Genomic DNA, 18,856 nt, shown 5'->3' with positions numbered 1-18,856 from the left:
TATATTATATTCAGTACATATCTATCTGTAAACATTGTTTATAGTAATAGCCATCTGTATATTATTATATTCAGTACATATCTAGCTGTAAACTCTGTTCACAGTAATAGTTATCTGTATATTATATTCATAGGACAATCTATCTGTAAATTTTTGTTTATAATAGTATTCAACTCTATATTTATTCAGTACATATCCATGTTCTGCACTTATGGAACCACTGTATATCCTGCACTTGCTGCTATTGCACTTCTGGTTAGACCTAAACTGCATTCCGTTGCCTTGTACCTGTACTTGTGTAATGACAATAAAGTTGAATCTAATCTAATCTAATCTAAAATGAATGTAATGAAATTAGAATAATCTCTTGTTTTAGTGATTCCCAAGTTATTTTTTTGTTATTGACGTTCTAATCAGGCTATACTCTGGTCGGGCAAGTAAAATTCTCTTTCAGGTAGGCCTATTGTATTTATATATAAATATATTAGGGATGTGACTGTGATAACATTTTCCCACCGGTTAATCGACGTGTGACACCACTGAGCGCTTTTAAATCGCTAACTATAGTATACTATATACTAGTAAAATACAGACGTCCGCACAGACATTGATAATGGTGCGGAGTAGAGCGAGCATTTTCAATTTATTCCTATGGATGTAGGAATTAACTAAAACATTTTATTTATGTTTTTGTGTCCACTGTTCAACCGCAACCGCGTCACACACACACACACATTCCAGAAATGCAATCTTGACATCGCAGCCTGTTCATTATAGCCCTAATACAATATAATAATAAAAATAGTCAACCTAACATAAACGAATTACACTGCTCTGTTTAAATAGTCAGTAGTACAATCTGTACCATTCACAGTAAGCAGAGCTCCACTGTGATGTTTCCAAGAACATTTTTGCGCGTGTGAAGAGGATGATTTTTTCCATCGATATTGGAACACGAGTGAAGTACAAAGCCTATAATAAAGAATAGTTTAGCATCCAAATACATCGCAAATATTGAAACATTTTGATTCTAATGAGAGGGTTACGTGAGACCAACACTGCTTACTTTCGTTTTTATTTTTACATTAAATTTAAAGGATTTGTTGTGGAATATTTTGGGTGTATCATAAAATCAGAATAAGGTAAGACAAGTAAAATTTTCTGTCTTATATTTTTATATATATATATACGTATATATATAAGTATATATATATATATATATATATAGATATTTATATACATATATATATATGTATATATATAGATATTTATATACATATATATATATATATATATATGTGTGTGTGTGTGTGTGTGTATATATATATATATATATAAATATAGCTGCGAGCAGCGATGGAGGGCCAAAGCCGGTGGCACCGCCATCCCCGGTGCCTTTAGGTAACTAACCTTTAGGCCTTTAGGTTACCTAAAGGCACCGGGGATGGCGGTGCCACCGGCTTGGGCCCGCAATCGCTGCTCGCAGCTATATTTATTATTATTATTATTATTGTTCTTCAAGGGTTCGGGGGCTTTTGGGGCCTTTAACGTGCTCAAAAACTCATGAAACTTTGCACACAGGTCAGAAGCTGCGGCCATTAGGGCCGGGCTGAAGATGGTACCTGGGCGTGGCAGGGGGGCTCGACAGCGCCCCCTTGAATGGGGTCCGAGTGCGGTCCGAAAACTTGGTCCATATACCAAACACTCTTGCATGAATTAATATGAAACTCGGTACACATATAGATCTTATTGGGCTGAACAACTTTCGTGCTCTAAGTTTTACGCCAGCCCAACAGGAAGTCGGCTATTATGGGTTGTTTGGAAAACGCATGCTGTGGAATTTGATGTACTCCTCCTAGGAAATGCATCCATTCGCCTCAAAACTCGGTGTGCATGAAGTCAAGACATTGAGGATGATAAATTGCGGACGGATTTTTGATATCTCGAACGGTTTGGCCGAGGCGAGGAAACGAATTTATGGCGAATAATGGGACACAGGAAGTGTATTATAACTTCTGCATACATTGACTGATCTTGATAAAACTTCAGCAGTGTGTTCGTGGTCAGAGGCCGATCACATTGATGTGACTATTGTGAGTCAAAGTTATAGCGCCACCAACTGGCAGCAGGAAGTGTGTCACTTTCAAAATGCTTTGAAATCACCCTCTTATTTTTACCCGATTTGCTTCAAACTTTATGTGTATAATGTAAACGCAAGGCAGATGTAGACCTGTGAAAGGATTTTTGATATCTTTAATACTGTTGCCATGGCAACGCTTCAAACTTTAATATTCTTTTTTGATGCTTTTGAGACTCTTAACATACTTGAAATTGGATGAAACTCGACAGACACATCACATTTATTTGCCCGTAGACATGTGCAAAGTTTCAGAAACGGGTGTGGTGAGGGGCTCAGTAGCGCCACCTTTAGTCATAAGTGGGGCAGTTAGTTTTATCAACAGTAACAAAACTTGGTATGTGTATTGTTCTCATCAAGACAGACAACTTTCTAATTGACATGAACCATCTCCGACCAACAGGAAGAGAGATATTTTGGTTTGAATGTGGATTTTCTGAAGAATTTTCTCTCCCTCTCTCTGTGTCTCTGTGTGTGTGAGGGGAGGGGGGGATTTGACTATTGCATTTATATTGTTAATCAAGGTTTCAGGGGCTTTTGGGGTCCTTAACGTGCTCAAAAACTCTTGAAACTTTGCACACAAGTCAGAACCCACGGCCATCAGGGCCGGGCTGAAGCTGGTACCCGGGCGTGGCTGGGGGGCTCAACAGCGCCCCCTTGAACGGGGTTCTAAAACTTGATCCATATATCAAACACGCTCGCATGAATTAATATGAAACTCGGTACACATATAGATCTCATCGGGCCGAACAACTTTACCCCCGTCAAGTTTTACGCCAGCCCAACAGGAAGTCGGCTATTATGGGTTGTTTGGAAAACGCTTGCTGTGGAATGTGAAATACTCCTCCTAGAAAATTCACCGTGTCCCCTTCAAACTCGGTGTGCATGTAGTCAAGACTTTGAGGATGCTAAATTGCGGACGGATTTTTGATATCTCGAACGGTTTGGCTGTGGCGAGGAATCGAATTTATGGCGAGAAAAGAGAAACACGGAAGTGGAATAACTTCTGCATACATTAACTGATCTTGATGAAACTTCAGCAGTGTGTTCGTGGTAAGAGGCCGATCAGATGGATGTAGCTATTGTGAGTCAAAGTTATAGCGCCACCAACTGGCAGCAGGAAGTGTGTCACTTTCAACATGCTTTTGACAAAAGTGGGGGGGTTACTTTTAACTACAGTAAAGAAAAAATAGTTTCTATATTGTACTCATCAAGCCGGACAACTTTCTAATTTACATTCAATAGCTCTGGCCATCAGGAAGTCAGATATTTTGGTCTGAATGTGAATTTTTTTGCAAAATCAGCCTCTGAATTTTTAGCCACTCCTCTTAAACTATTTATTTTATTCGTACCAAACTTTTTCAACATGATGAAACTACATTATATATGCTAAGTTGTGAATGGATAATAAATATCTCAAACGGTTTTGCTATGGCGAGGGATTAATGTCCAAAAAGGAAACACTAAAAATCTTCTAAAAATGTAATTATATACCATTTATTTCTATATAAAAGTATACAAATATCACAACTAAACCCATTTTATTCTGTTTTTGCAATTCAAGAAGAATGAAAAAGTTAAAAACAGGCTATTTAGTGCTATTTGGTTCAACAAAAAAGCAAACATAGGGCTATACTGCCCTCTTGTGTCCAAAAGGACATCAAAATAGTATATAAAACTTTTTACCAGGTAGGCCAATATTGTATTTAAATATACATTTATTAGGTATGTGTCTGAGGATATTTTCCCACCGGTTAATCGACGTGTGACACGAGTGGGTGCTTTTAAATCGCTAATATAAAAGTGAAAGTAAAAAAACGGACGTCCGCACGGACATTGATAATGGTGCACGTTGGAAAGAATGATACTTTTAAACATAACACTAAACCGCCATTAGGTGTCGCCAGGCGACCATCTTAATGAGCGAGTCATTGATTCATTCGTTCAAATGATTCGTTCCAATGACTGAGTCATTCATGATTGAGACAGATGTTTATGGATTGACCATTGAATCTTTGAGTCAAGCGATTCGTTTCAAAATGCTGAATCATTCAGTAATGAGAAAACAAGTTGCTGTGATCTTTGTTTAACTATTTTTGCTGCTGAAACAGAACAAAAACAGTCAATATTGCATCTAAAATGTAAGTGACTTAATTATAACTGTTTATTAACCTGTTGTATGAAATCAATGTCACAGTTTCAATCGTGATTGTATTCAGGAAATAGTTGCCTACTTGTCAAGTGAGGTTGCTTAACTCTATCATATGTTATAAAATATATAAAAACTCCATATTTGTAATTTTTATAGTCAGTATGTTGTTAACTGGGTTGCTTTTTTGTGTGCTGCGCTCATTTGTTTACAATTCTCCTGGAGAAGCAGCATGAGCCTCAGCAGTGCAACCTTGTTACCATTGATCAGTAATACATTTATTATTAACTGCTGATTGCAACTTAAAATGAATGTAATGAAATTAGAATAATCTCTTGTTTTAGTGATTCCCAAGTTATTTTTTTGTTATTGACGTTCTAATCAGGCTATACTCTGGTCGGGCAAGTAAAATTCTCTTTCAGGTAGGCCTATTGTATTTATATATAAATATATTAGGGATGTGACTGTGATAACATTTTCCCACCGGTTAATCGACGTGTGACACCACTGAGCGCTTTTAAATTGCTAACTATAGTATACTATATACTAGTAAAATACAGACGTCCGCACAGACATTGATAATGGTGCGGAGTAGAGCGAGCATTTTCAATTTATTCCTATGGATGTAGGAATTAACTAAAACATTTTATTTATGTTTTTGTGTCCACTGTTCAACCGCAACCGCGTCACACACACACACACATTCCAGAATTGCAATCTTGACATCGCAGCCTGTTCATTATAGCCCTAATACAATATAATAATAAAAATAGTCAACCTAACATAAACGAATTACACTGCTCTGTTTAAATAGTCAGTAGTACAATCTGTACCATTCACAGTAAGCAGAGCTCCACTGTGATGTTTCCAAGAACATTTTTGCGCGTGTGAAGAGGATGATTTTTTCCATCGATATTGGAACACGAGTGAAGTACAAAGCCTATAATAAAGAATAGTTTAGCATCCAAATACATCGCAAATATTGAAACATTTTGATTCTAATGAGAGGGTTACGTGAGACCAACACTGCTTACTTTCGTTTTTATTTTTACATTAAATTTAAAGGATTTGTTGTGGAATATTTTGGGTGTATCATAAAATCAGAATAAGGTAAGACAAGTAAAATTTTCTGTCTTATATTTTTATATATATATATACGTATATATATAAGTATATATATATATACGTATATATATAAGTATATATATATATATATATATATATATATATATATATATATTTATATACATATATATATATGTATATATATAGATATTTATATACATATATATATATATATATATATATATATATATATATATGTGTGTGTGTGTGTGTGTGTGTATATATATATATATATTTAAATATAGCTGCGAGCAGCGATGGAGGGCCAAAGCCGGTGGCACCGCCATCCCCGGTGCCTTTAGGTAACTAAAGGCACCGGGGTGGCGGTGCCACCGGTTTGGGCCCGCAATCGCTGCTCGCAGCTATATTTATTATTATTATTATTATTGTTCTTCAAGGGTTCGGGGGCTTTTGGGGCCTTTAACGTGCTCAAAAACTCATGAAACTTTGCACACAGGTCAGAAGCTGCGGCCATTAGGGCCGGGCTGAAGATGGTACCTGGGCGTGGCAGGGGGGCTCGACAGCGCCCCCTTGAATGGGGTCCGAGTGCGGTCCGAAAACTTGGTCCATATACCAAACACTCTTGCATGAATTAATATGAAACTCGGTACACATATAGATCTTATTGGGCTGAACAACTTTCGTGCTCTAAGTTTTACGCCAGCCCAACAGGAAGTCGGCTATTATGGGTTGTTTGGAAAACACATGCTGTGGAATTTGATGTACTCCTCCTAGGAAATGCATCCATTCGCCTCAAAACTCGGTGTGCATGAAGTCAAGACATTGAGGATGATAAATTGCGGACGGATTTTTGATATCTCGAACGGTTTGGCCGAGGCGAGGAAACGAATTTATGGCGAATAATGGGACACAGGAAGTGTATTATAACTTCTGCATACATTGACTGATCTTGATAAAACTTCAGCAGTGTGTTCGTGGTCAGAGGCCGATCACATTGATGTGACTATTGTGAGTCAAAGTTATAGCGCCACCAACTGGCAGCAGGAAGTGTGTCACTTTCAAAATGCTTTGAAATCACCCTCTTATTTTTACCCGATTTGCTTCAAACTTTATGTGTATAATGTAAACACTGGGCAGATGTAGACCTGTGAAAGGATTTTTGATATCTTTAATACTGTTGCCATGGCAACGCTTCAAACTTTAATATTCTTTTTTGATGCTTTTGAGACTCTTAACATACTTGAAATTGGATGAAACTCGACAGACACATCACATTTATTAGCCCGTAGACATGTGCAAAGTTTCAGAAACGGGCGTGGTGAGGGGCTCAGTAGCGCCACCTTTAGTCATAAATGGGGCGGTTAGTTTTATCAACAGCAACAAAACTTGGTATGTGTATTGTTCTCATCAAGACGGACAACTTTCTAATTGACATTAACCATCTCCGACCAACAGGAAGAGAGATATTTTGGTTTGAATGTGGATTTTCTGAAGAATTTTCTCTCCCTCTCTCTGTGTCTGTGTGTGTGTGAGGGGAGGGGGGATTTGACTATTGCTTTTATATTGTTAATCAAGGTTTCAGGGGCTTTTGGGGTCCTTAACGTGCTCAAAAACTCTTGAAACTTTGCACACAGGTCAGAACCCACGGCCATCAGGGCCGGGCTGAAGCTGGTACCCGGGCGTGGCTGGGGGGCTCAACAGCGCCCCCTTGAACGGGGTTCTAAAACTTGATCCATATATCAAACACGCTCGCATGAATTAATATGAAACTCGGTACACATATAGATCTCATCGGGCCAAACAACTTTACCCCGGTCAAGTTTTACGCCAGCCCAACAGGAAGTCGGCTATTATGGGTTGTTTGGAAAACGCTTGCTGTGGAATGTGAAATACTCCTCCTAGAAAATTCACCGTGTCCCCTTCAAACTCGGTGTGCATGTAGTCAAGACTTTGAGGATGCTAAATTGCGGACGGATTTTTGATATCTCGAACGGTTTGGCTGTGGCGTGGAATCGAATTTATGGCGAGAAAAGAGAAACACGGAAGTGGAATAACTTCTGCATACATTAACTGATCTTGATGAAACTTCAGCAGTGTGTTCGTGGTAAGAGGCCGATCAGATGGATGTAGCTATTGTGAGTCAAAGTTATAGCGCCACCAACTGGCAGCAGGAAGTGTGTCACTTTCAACATGCTTTTGACAAAAGTGGGGGGGTTACTTTTAACTACAGTAAAGAAAAAATAGTTTCTATATTGTTCTCATCAAGCCGGACAACTTTCTAATTTACATTCAATAGCTCTGGCCATCAGGAAGTCAGATATTTTGGTCTGAATGTGAATTTTTTTGCAAAATCAGCCTCTGAATTTTTAGCCACTCCTCTTAAACTATTTATTTTATTCGTACCAAACTTTTTCAACATGATGAAACTACATTAATCCCTCGCCATAGCAAAACCGTTTGAGATATTTATTATCCATTCACAATTTAGCATATTTAAAGTAAAAATCTTCTAAAAATGTAATTATATACCATTTATTTCTATATAAAAGTATACAAATATCACAACTAAACCCATTTTATTCTGTTTTTGCAATTCAAGAAGAATGAAAAGGTTAAAAACAGGCTATTTAGTGCTATTTGGTTCAACAAAAAAGCAAACATAGGGCTATACTGCCCTCTTGTGTCCAAAAGGACATCAAAATAGTATATAAAACTTTTTACCAGGTAGGCCAATATTGTATTTAAATATACATTTATTAGGTATGTGTCTGAGGATATTTTCCCACCGGTTAATCGACGTGTGACACGAGTGGGTGCTTTTAAATCGCTAATATAATAGTGAAAGAAAAATAATGATAATGTTGCACACACAAATCACACACATGTGGGAAAGAATGATGCTTTTAAACAACACTAAACCGCCATTAGGTGTCGCCAGGCATCCATCTTAATAAGCGAGTCATTGATTCATTCGTTCAAACGATTCGTTCGAATGAGTCGATCATGATTAAGACAGATGTTTATGGATTGATCATTCAATCTTTGAGTCAACCGATTCGTTAAAAATGCTGAATCGTTCAGTTATGAGAAAACACGTGATGCGTGATGGTTCTGCCGTGATCTTTGTTTAACTATTTTCGCTGCTGAAACAGAACAAAAACAGTCAACATTGCATCTAAAATGTAAGTGACTTAATTGTAACTGTTTATTAACCTGTTGTATGAAATCTAGGGGTGGGAGAAAAAATTGATTCTTAGATGCATCGCGATGCGGACGTGGACGATTCTGAATCGATTCACAAATGTCAAAAAATCGATTCTCTAAAAAAATATTTTTCTAATAACGTAATATTGACGGAAGGCAAAAGGCGGAACTCTAAGCGGACGTGCGTGCAGTCTGTGGCGCGCACATAACAGAGAAGTTTCTTCTGCTCACCAAGGCTGCATTTATTTGATTAAAAATACAAACAAAAACAGTAATATTGTAAAATAGTATTCCAATTTAAAACAGCTGCTTTCTATTTTAATATATTTTAAACTGTTATTTATTCCTGTGATCAAAGCTGAGTTTTCAGCATCATTACTCCAGTCGTCACTGTCACATGATCCTTCAGAAATTATTCTAATATGATGATTGATACTCAAGAAACATTCATTATTATTTTAAATGTCGAAAACAGTTGTGTACAGTCTTTGATGAATAGAAAGTTCAAAAGAACAGCATTTATCTGAAATCTAAAGCTTTTGTAACGTTAAACACTACCGCTCAAAAGTTTGTGGTTAGTAATAATTAAAATTTTATTTTTGGGGGAAAGAAATAAAATAAATCAGTACTTTTATTTATGAAGGATGAGTTAAACTGATCAACAGTTACAGTAAAGACATTTATAATGTTTAAAATATATATATTTGAAATATATGCTGTTCTTTTGAACTTTACATTCATCAAAGCATTTTGAAAAAAAAAAAATCTGTACACAACTGTTTTCAACATTGAAAATAATAATGAATATTTATTGAGCATCAATCATCATATTAGTATGATTCTGAAGGATCATGTGACACTGAAGACTTGAGTAATGATGCTGAAAACTCAACTATGATCACAGAAATGAATTACTATGTAAAATATTTTCAAATTGAAAACAGCTGTTTTAAATTGGAATAATATTTCACAATATTACTGTTTTTGTTTGTATTTTTAATCAATAAATGCAGCCTTGGTGAGCAGAAGAGACTTCTCCTAAAAACATTAAAAATCTTACTGACCCCAAACTTTTGAACAATAATATATATATACACATACATATATACGTATGTGTATGTATGTATGTATGTATGTATGTATATATATATATATATATATATATATATATATATATATATATATAAATATAGCTGCGAGCAGCGATGGAGGGCCAAAGGCGGCGGTACCGCCACCCCGGTGCCTTTAGGTAACTAAAGGCACCGGGGTTGCGGTGCCACCGGCTTGGGCCCGTAATCGCTGCTCGCAGCTATATTTATTATTATTATTAGGGCCCAAGCCCTGAAAGGGCGAAGGCCCTATTGTTTCCGGTAGGATTATTTATTATTATTATTATTATTATTATTATTATTATTATTTTGTCAACCTTTTGGGCACTTTTGGGGCCCTTAACATGCTCAAAAACTCTTGAAATTTTGCACACACATCAGAACCTGCGGCCATCAGGGCCGGACTGAAGCTGGTACCCGGGCGTGGCACGGGGGCTCGACAGCGCCCCCTGGAATGGTGTCCGAAAACTTGGTCTATAAATCAAACACGCTTGCATATAATAATATGAATCTCAGTACACATATAGATCTCATCGGGCCGAACAACTTTCGTGCTCTAAGTTTTACACCAGCCCAACAGGAAGTCAACTATTATGGGTTGTTTGAAAAACGCATCCTCTGGAATTTGAAATACTCCTCCTAGAATATTCGTCCAATCACAACCAAACTCGGTGTGCATGAAGTCAAGACATTGAGGATGCTAAATTGCGGACGGATTTTTGATATCTCGAACGGTTTGGCTGTGGCGAGGAAACGAATTTATGGCGAATAATGGTACACAGGAAGTGTGTTATAACTTCTGCATACATTAACTGATCTTGATGAAACTTTCGCAGTGTGTTTGTTGTAAGAGGCCGATCACAAGGATGTGACTATTGTGAGTCAAAGTTATAGCGCCACCAACTGGCAGCAGGAAGTGTGTCCCTTTCAAAATGCTTTGAAGTCACCCTCTTAATTTTACCCGATTTGCTTCAAACTTTATGTGTATAATGTAAACACACGGCAGATGTAGACCTGTGAAAGGATTATTGATATCTTAGATACTGTTGCCGTGGCAACGCATCAAATTTTAATATTCTTTTCGGATGCGTTTGAGACGCTTAACATGCTTGAAATTGGATGAAACTCGACAGACACATAACACTTATTAGCCAGTAGACATGTGAAAAGTTTCAGAAACGGGCGTGGCAGGGGGGCTCAACAGCGCCCTCTTGAACAGGGTCTGAAAACTTGGTCCATATATCAAATACGCTTGCATGAATTAATATGAAACTTGGTACACATATAGATTTCATGGGGCCGAACAACTTTCCCTCTGTCAAGTTTCACGCCAGCCCAACAGGAAGTCGGCTATTATGGGTTGTTTGGAAAACGCTTGCTGTGGAATGTGATGTACTCCTCCTAGAGAATTCATTCAATCACCTCCAAACTCAGTCAGCATGAAGTCAAGACATTGAGGATGCTAAATTGCAAACAGATTTTTGATATCTCGAACGGTTTGGCTGTGGCGAGGAATCGAATTTATGGCGAGAAAAGAGAAACACGAAGTGGAATAACTTCTGCATACATTAACTGATCTTGATGAAACTTCAGCAGTGTGTTTGTGGTAAGAGGCCGATCAGATCGATGTAGCTATTGTGAGTCAAAGTTATAGCGCCACCAACTGGCAGCAGGAAGTGTGTCACTTTCAACATGCTTTTGACAAAAGTGGGGGGGTTAGTTTTAACTACAGTAAAGAAAAAATAGTTTGTATATTGTTCTCATCAAGCCGGACAACTTTCTAATTTACATTCAATAGCTCTGGCCATCAGGAAGTCAGATATTTTGGTCTGAATGTGATTTTTTTTGCTAAATCAGCCTCTGAATTTTTAGCCACTCCTCTTAAACTATTTATTTTATTCGTACCAAACTTTTTCAACATGATGAAACTACATTAAATATGCTAAATTGTGAATGGATAATAAATATCTTAAACGGTTTTGCTATGGCGAGGGATTAAAGTAATGTCCAAAAAGGAAACACTAAAAATCTTCTAAAAATGTAATTATATACCATTTATTTCTATATAAAAGAATGCAAATATCACAACTAAACCCATTTTATTCTGTTTTTGCAATTCAAGAAGAATGAAAAAGTTAAAACAGGCTATTTAGTGCTATTTGGTTCAACAAAAAAGCAAACATAGGGCTATACTGCCCTCTTGTGTCCAAAAGGACATCAAAATAGTATATAAAACTTTTTACCAGGTAGGCCAATATTGTATTTAAATATACATTTATTAGGTATGTGTCTGAGGATATTTTCCCACCGGTTAATCGACGTGTGACACGAGTGGGTGCTTTTAAATCGCTAATATAATAGTGAAAGAAAAATAATGATAATGTTGCACACACAAATCACACACATGTGGGAAAGAATAAACAACACTAAACCGCCATTAGGTGTCGCCAGGCATCCATCTTAATAAGCGAGTCATTGATTCATTCGTTCAAACGATTCGTTCGAATGAGTCGATCATGATTAAGACAGATGTTTATGGATTGATCATTCAATCTTTGAGTCAACCGATTCGTTAAAAATGCTGAATCGTTCAGTTATGAGAAAACACGTGATAAGTGATGGTTCTGCCGTGATCTTTGTTGAACTATTTTCGCTGCTGAAACAGAACAAAAACAGTCAACATTGCATCTAAAATGTAAGTGACTTAATTGTAACTGTTTATTTGTATGAAATCTAGGGGTGGGAGAAAAAAATTATTCTTAGATGCATCGCGATGCGGACGTGGACGATTCTGAATCGATTCACAAATGTCAAAAAATCGATTCTCTAAAAAAATATTTTTCTAATAACGTAATATTGACGGAAGGCAAAAGGCGGAACTCTAAGCGGACGTGCGTGCAGTCTGTGGCGCGCACATAACAGAGAAGTTTCTTCTGCTCACCAAGGCTGCATATATTTGATTAAAAATACAAACAAAAACAGTAATATTGTAAAATATTATTCCAATTTAAAACAGCTGCTTTCTATTTTAATATATTTTAAACTGTTATTTATTCCTGTGATCAAAGCTGAGTTTTCAGCATCATTACTCCAGTCGTCACTGTCACATGATCCTTCAGAAATTATTCTAATATGATGATTGATACTCAAGAAACATTCATTATTATTTTAAATGTCGAAAACAGTTGTGTACAGTCTTTGATGAATAGAAAGTTCAAAAGAACAGCATTTATCTGAAATCTAAAGCTTTTGTAACGTTAAACACTACCGCTCAAAAGTTTTGGGTTAGTAATAATTAAAATGTTATTTTTGGGGTAAATAAATAAAATAAATCAGTACTTTTATTTATGAAGGATGTGATCAACAGTTACAGTAAAGACATTTATAATGTTAAAAAAATATATATTTGAAATATATGCTGTTCTTTTGAACTAACATTCATCAAAGCATTTTGAAAAAAAAAATCTGTACACAACTGTTTTCAACATTGAAAATAATAATGAATATTTATTGAGCATCAATCATCATATTAGTATGATTTCTGAAGGATCATGTGACACTGAAGACTGGAGTAATGATGCTGAAAACTCAACTTTGATCACAGAAATGAATTACTATGTAAAATATTTAAAAATTGAAAACAGCTGTTTTAAATTGGAATAATATTTCACAATATTACTGTTTTTGTTTGTATTTTTAATCAATAAATGCAGCCTTGGTGAGCAGAAGAGACTTCTCCTAAAAACATTAAAAATCTTACTGACCCCAAACTTTTGAACAATAATATATATATATATATATATATATATATACATATATATGTATGTGTGTGTATGTATGTATATATATATATATATATATATATATAAATATAGCTGCGAGCAGCGATGGAGGGCCCAAGCCGGCGGTACCGCCACCCCGGTGCCTTTAGGTAACTAAAGGCACCGGGGTTGCGGTGCCACCGGCTTGGGCCCGTAATCGCTGCTCGCAGCTATATTTATTATTATTGTTCAAGGGTTCGGGGGCTTTTGGGGCCTTTAACGTGCTCAAAAACTCATGAAACTTTGCACACAGGTCAGAAGCTGCGGCCATTAGGGCCGGGCTGAAGATGGTACCTGGGCGTGGCAGGGGGGCTCGACAGCGCCCCCTTGAATGGGGTCCGAGTGCGGTCCGAAAACTTGGTCCATATACCAAACACACTTGCATGAATTAATATGAAACTCGGTACACATATAGATCTTATTGGGCTGAACAACTTTCGTGCTCTAAGTTTTACGCCAGCCCAACAGGAAGTCGGCTATTATGGGTTGTTTGGAAAACGCATGCTGTGGAATTTGATGTACTCCTCCTAGGAAATTCATCCATTCGCCTCAAAACTCGGTGTGCATGAAGTCAAGACATTGAGGATGATAAATTGCGGACGGATTTTTGATATCTCGAACGGTTCGGCCAAGGCGAGGAAATGAATTTATGGCGAATAATGGGACACAGGAAGTGTATTATAACTTCTGCATACATTGACTGATCTTGATAAAACTTCCACAGTGTGTTCGTGGTCAGAGGCCGATCACATTGATGTGACTATTGTGAGTCAAAGTTATAGCGCCACCAACTGGCAGCAGGAAGTGTGTCACTTTCAAAATGCTTTGAAATCACCCTCTTATTTTTACCCGATTTGCTTCAAACTTTATGTGTATAATGTAAACACACGGCAGATGTAGACCTGTGAAAGGATTTTTGATATCTTTAATACTGTTGCCATGGCAACGCTTCAAACTTTAATATTCTTTTTTGATGCTTTTGAGACTCTTAACATACTTGAAATTGGATGAAACTCGACAGACACATCACATTTATTAGCCCGTAGACATGTGCAAAGTTTCAGAAACGGGCGTGGTGAGGGGCTCAGTAGCGCCACCTTTAGTCATAAATGGGGCGGTTAGTTTTATCAACAGCAACAAAACTTGGTATGTGTATTGTTCTCGTCAAGACGGACAACTTTCTAATTGACATTAACCATCTCCGACCAACAGGAAGAGAGATATTTTGGTTTGAATGTGGATTTTCTGAAGAATTTTCTCTCCCTCTCTCTGTGTCTGTGTGTGTGTGAGGGGAGGGGGGGGATTTGACTATTGCTTTTATATTGTTAATCAAGGTTTCAGGGGCTTTTGGGGTCCTTAACGTGCTCAAAAACTCTTGAAACTTTGCACACAGGTCAGAACCCACGGCCATCAGGGCCGGGCTGAAGCTGGTACCCGGGCGTGGCTGGGGGGCTCAACAGCGCCCCCTTGAACGGGGTTCTAAAACTTGATCCATATATCAAACACACTCGCATGAATTAATATGAAACTCGGTACACATATAGATCTCATCGGGCCGAACAACTTTACCCCGGTCAAGTTTTACGCCAGCCCAACAGGAAGTCGGCTATTATGGGTTGTTTGGAAAACGCTTGCTGTGGAATGTGAAATACTCCTCCTAGAAAATTCACCGTGTCCCCTTCAAACTCGGTGTGCATGTAGTCAAGACTTTGAGGATGCTAAATTGCGGACGGATTTTTGATATCTCGAACGGTTTGGCTGTGGCGAGGAATCGAATTTATGGCGAGAAAAGAGAAACACGGAAGTGGAATAACTTCTGCATACATTAACTGATCTTGATGAAACTTCAGCAGTGTGTTCGTGGTAAGAGGCCGATCAGATGGATGTAGCTATTGTGAGTCAAAGTTATAGCGCCACCAACTGGCAGCAGGAAGTGTGTCACTTTCAACATGCTTTTGACAAAAGTGGGGGGGTTAGGTTTACCCACAATTACAAAAATCAGTAAGTATATTGGTCTCATCGAGCTGGACAACTTTCTAATTTGCAGTCATTAGCTTGGACCAACAGGAAGTCAGATATTTTGGTTTGAATGTGGATTTATTTGCAAATTCAGCCTCTGCTTTTTACCCACTCCTGCTAAGTGTTTTTTTTTTTATTCACACCAAACTTTTTCAACATGATGAAAATACATTAAAGATGCTAAATTGAGAACGGATATTGAATATCTCAAACGGTTTTGACATGGCGAGGGATTAAAATAATGTCAAAAAAAAAATCAGAAAACATCTCATATATTCTTAAAATTTAATTATACACCATTTATTTTTATATAAAATTATACAAATATTAGAACTAAACCTATTTTATTCTGTTTTTGCAATTCAAGAAGTATGACAAAGTTAAAAACAGGCTATTTAGTGCTATTTGTTTCAACAAAAAAGCAAACATAGGGCTATACTGCCCTCTTGTGTCCAAAAGGATATCAAAATAGTATATAAAACGTTTTACTAGGTAGGCCTATTGTATTTAAATATAAATTTATTAGGTATATGACTGTGAGGATATTTTCCCATCGGTTAAGCGACGTGTGACACGAGCGGGTGCTTTTAAATCGCTAATATAAAAGTGAAAGTAAAAAAACGGACGTCCGCACGGACATTGATAATGGTGCACGTTGGAAAGAATGATACTTTTAAACATAACACTAAACCGCCATTAGGTGTCGCCAGGCGACCATCTTAATGAGCGAGTCATTGATTCATTCGTTCAAACGATTCATTCCAATGACTGAGTCATTCATGATTGAGACAGATGTTTATGGATTGACCATTGAATCTTTGAGTCAAGCGATTCGTTTCAAAATGCTGAATCATTCAGTAATGAGAAAACAAGTTGCTGTGATCTTTGTTTAACTATTTTTGCTGCTGAAACAAAACAAAAACAGTCAATATTGCATCTAAAATGTAAGTGACTTAATTGTAACTGTTTATTAACCTGTTGTATGAAATCAATGTCACAGTTTCAATTGTGATTGTATTCAGGAAATAGTTGCCTACTCGTCAAGTGAGGTTGCTTAACTCTATCATATGTTATAAAATATATAAAAACTCCATATTTGTAATTTTTATAGTCAGTATGTTGTTAACTGGGTTGCTTTTTTGTGTGCTGCGCTCATTTGTTTACAATTCTCCTGGAGAAGCAGCATGAGCCTCAGCAGTGCAACCTTGTTACCATTGATCAGTAATACATTTATTATTAACTGCTGATTGCAACTTAAAATGAATGTAATGAAATTAGAATAATCTCTCGTTTTAGTGATTCCCAAGTTATTTTTTTGTTATTGACGTTCTAATCAGGCTATACTTTGGTCGGGCAAGTAAAATTCTCTTTCAGGTAGGCCTATTGTATTTACAGTGAGGAAAATAAGTATTTGAACACCCTGCTATTTTGCAAGTTCTCCCACTTAGAAATCATGGAGGGGTCTGAAATTGTCATCGTAGGTGCATGTCCACTGTGAGAGACATAATCTAAAAAAAAAAAATCCAGAAATCACAATGTATGATTTTATAACTATTTATTTGTATGATACAGCTGCAAATAAGTATTTGAACACCTGAGAAAATCAACGTTAATATTTGGTACAGTAGCCTTTGTTTGCAATTACAGAGGTCAAACGTTTCCTGTAGTTTTTCACCAGGTTTGCACACACTGCAGGAGGGATTTTGGCCCACTCCTCCACACAGATCTTCTCTAGATCAGTCAGGTTTCTGGGCTGTCGCTGAGAAACACGGAGTTTGAGCTCCCTCCAAAGATTCTCTATTGGGTTTAGGTCTGGAGACTGGCTAGGCCACGCCAGAACCTTGATATGCTTCTTACAGAGCCACTCCTTGGTTATCCTGGCTGTGTGCTTCGGGTCATTGTCATGTTGGAAGACCCAGCCTCGACCCATCTTCAATGCTCTAACTGAGGGAAGGAGGTTGTTCCCCAAAATCTCGCAATACATGGCCCCGGTCATCCTCTCCTTAATACAGTGCAGTCGCCCTGTCCCATGTGCAGAAAAACACCCCCAAAGCATGATGCTACCACCCCCATGCTTCACAGTAGGGATGGTATTCTTGGGATGGTACTCATCATTCTTCTTCCTCCAAACACGTTTAGTGGAATTATGACCAAAAAGTTCTATTTTGGTCTCATCTGACCACATGACTTTCTCCCATGACTCCTCTGGATCATCCAAATGGTCATTGGCAAACTTAAGACGGGCCTTGACATGTTCTGGTTTAAGCAGTGGAACCTTCCGTGCCATGCATGATTTCAAACCATGACGTCTTAGTGTATTACCAACAGTAACCTTGGAAACGGTGGTCCCAGCTCTTTTCAGGTCATTGACCAGCTCCTCCCGTGTAGTTCTGGGCTGATTTCTCACCTTTCTTAGGATCATTGAGACCCCACGAGGTGAGATCTTGCATGGAGCCCAAGTCCGAGGGAGATTGACAGTCATGTTTAGCTTCTTCCATTTTCTAATGATTGCTCCAACAGTGGACCTTTTTTCACCAAGCTGCTTGGCAATTTCCAGCCTTGCCATAGCCCTTTCCAGCCTTGTGGAGGTGTACAATTTTGTCTCTAGTGTCTTTGGACAGCTCTTTGGTCTTGGCCATGTTAGTAGTTGGATTCTTACTGATTGTATGGGGTGGACAGGTGTCTTTATGCAGCTAACGACCTCAAACAGGTGCATCTAATTTAGGATAATAAATGGAGTGGAGGTGGACATTTTAAAGGCAGACTAACAGGTCTTTGAGGGTCAGAATTCTAGCTGATAGACAGGTGTTCAAATACTTATTTGCAGCTGTATCATACAAATAAATAGTTAAAAAATCATATATTGTGATTTCTGGATTTTTTTTTTTTTGATTATGTCTCTCACAGTGGACATGCACCTACGATGACAATTTCAGACCCCTCCATGATTTCCAAGTGGGAGAACTTGCAAAATAGCAGGGTGTTCAAATACTTATTTTCCTCACTGTATATATAAATATATTAGGGATGTGACTGTGATAAAAATTTTCCCACCGGTTAATCGACATGTGACACCGCTGAGGGCTTTTAAATCGCTAACTATAGTATACTATATACTAGTAAAATACAGACGTCCGCACAGACATTGATAATGGTGCGGAGTAGAGCGAGCATTTTCAATGTATTCCTATGGATGTAGGAATTAACTAAAACATTTTATTTATGTTTTTGTGTCCACTGTTCAACCGCAACCGCGTCACACACACATTCCAGAATTGCAATCTTGACATTCATTATAGCCCTAATACAATATAATAATAAAAATAGTCAA

Source organism: Rutilus rutilus (genome assembly GCF_951802725.1).
Source record: "Rutilus rutilus genome assembly, chromosome: 11".
NCBI lineage: Eukaryota > Metazoa > Chordata > Actinopteri > Cypriniformes > Leuciscidae > Rutilus > Rutilus rutilus.
The sequence above is the reverse complement of the archived record's forward strand: the minus strand, read 5'-3'. Positions refer to the sequence as shown.